This window comes from Aplysia californica, unplaced genomic scaffold (genome assembly GCF_000002075.1).
Source record: "Aplysia californica isolate F4 #8 unplaced genomic scaffold, AplCal3.0 scaffold01093, whole genome shotgun sequence".
Classification (NCBI taxonomy): domain Eukaryota; kingdom Metazoa; phylum Mollusca; class Gastropoda; order Aplysiida; family Aplysiidae; genus Aplysia; species Aplysia californica.
Window position 1 is genome coordinate 139,224 of NW_004798363.1, and position 2,201 is coordinate 141,424.

The 2,201-nt window shown below is 46.9% G+C and overlaps 1 protein-coding gene across 2 annotated transcripts in view; it reads left to right on the forward strand.

The window, feature by feature from the left end:
* The window catches only part of LOC100533307 (reductase-related protein), a 36,809-nt gene that overhangs the window by 21,933 nt on the left and 12,675 nt on the right, over nucleotides 1-2,201 (forward strand).

Here is a 2,201-nt window from a genome sequence, read left to right on the forward strand (position 1 = left end):
CAATGTACATTTACCGCACACCAGCGAGATAACGTACAGTTATTTTGTCTTGGGTACTTAAAGGAGTATGTCATGTGACAACCAACCAGGCCACTCGGGACAGACATCAGAGCTTGCGTTCTTTCGGTAAAAGTAAAGTATACTACCCCCCCCCCCCCCCCGAACTGTTTGTCATAAAGGGCAACATAATTTGGGGTCAAAGTTGTATTGCAGTTGTCTTAAAGGAACAGGGACCATCTTGCTGGGATGATGGCGATGCGTGAAAATGTTGGAAGTTATGCTTTACTTTTATCTGTCGATATTGTGTTCTCAAAGCAACTGGTATAGTCCTGCCTTAAATACTTTCATTCTCTTTACGTTCGTCTCTTACTTTCGCCCCAGCTCTAAATGACCGTTATTGTGTCGGTGTGTTTCTTTTTTTTTACCCAAACAAGCCAAAGAAAAGCAACTGGGTGGGTCCGGTCGGTCCCTGTGCTACTTTTGTCATGTGAATCGTTTACTGAAGATACTGGAACCTACATTGTGTTATTCGTGAAGGGTATATATATATTATATAAGTGGGGATATGGCGTGACTGCGTATGACGAAGCATAATACTATGGGGCGGACAACGTGAGGACGGACGATCCGGCGCTACGGCAATATCGACAAATACAAGAGGAAACTGCCGGTCCGTCGGCGGGTGGGCGGGACGCAGACTCCCGATATCTATTTGTTATGTGAATTATTCGCGGTAGTTACCCGACCGCCAGGCACTGTTAGGCTTACATACTTTTGTCTCGAGTATTTAAATGACGGGGTCACATGATTGCCTATGGCGGTTGGTTGGAGAGCGCCACTGATAGGTCCTACTTCTTTGCTTTCCCACTGTTGTTTCTGTCACTTTTCCCCTGTACTAAATGAGCATCATTGTGTCGATGTGGTCCCCCCACCCCCTCAAACAAAACTGATCGGTTATGATGATGCACATGGACTATTGGGGAGGGGGGGGGGGCACTTCTTATTTGACAGGAATATCACGGTATAAAACAGAAACTTTGCCGGCCGGACGAACACGCCTGTAAAGGTTAATGTGAGCCGTATGCAAGATACTGTTAATGTTCACTTTTTTTGTCTTGGGTATTTAGATTTGTGGGATGTCACGTGATCGTCTCTGCTCTGACAATACACATCGAGCAAACACTAGCACTAACTGGAATATCGACAAGTACGAGAAGGAACAATGCTGGCCGCCCTGACTGGGTCGGCGGGTGTGATACGTTCATTCATTATGTGTGTCTCTTGCTGTTATAGAAACCCAAAGATGCTACACTGTATTAGCTACTTAAGATGTTCAAACGAGGGTGTCACGTTACATCCTCTGGCAACGAGGCAGACAATAATAATATGTTAGAGCAGGGGGCGTTCCTACTTCCTACACCGCGGATATAGCGATACACAAGGGACTTGGTGCCGGTCGGCGTCTTGCTCGTGATACATGTCTGTACTTAGTTTGTAAGTAGACCTCGTTTGCTGTTGTGGTGGGGAGTTCTAGCCCTTTTGTAACACATGCTGTATGTAGGAACCGGGATGCCCGACTTATCTTTTCTATTTTCTTTTGTTTGTTTGTTTGTTGCGTGTAGTGTGTGTGTGTGTGTGTGTGTGTGTGTGTGTGTGTGTGTGTGTGTGTGTGTTGGGGGATATGGGGGGAGGGGGGGTTGAGGTGCTGCACCTTGTTGTCAGGAATACTGACCCAGAGGAGTGAGAGAAATGTGCCGGTCGACCGGCTGCCCGGACATGACCCGTGATACTTAACTTGTTATTTTATTATTTATTGTGCGAGTCGTTTGTTGTCGTACATATTATAGTGTATAGTAGTCAAGGAGATTAGGCTTACAATTTTATTGTAAGTTCCTTGATAGTAGTGGTGTAGTTGTACTCTTTTACGCCTGAAGGAAGAACCGGGAAGACCACGCCGCGGTCTGTGGCGGGACGAGACGAGACTGCGTCTGCTGCTCCAGCTTGAATTATTGATTTCCCTTATCGTAGTGGTGGTGGTGGTGCGCCGCACCGGTGCGCACTGGGATGGGAGAAGGCACAGGATGAGTAAGCCTCCTGTTAAAAGGAAAGGAAGGAGAGAGAGAGAGAGAGAGCGAGAGAGAGAGAGAGACAGACAGACAGACAGACAGACAGACAGACAGACAGACAGACAGACAGACAGA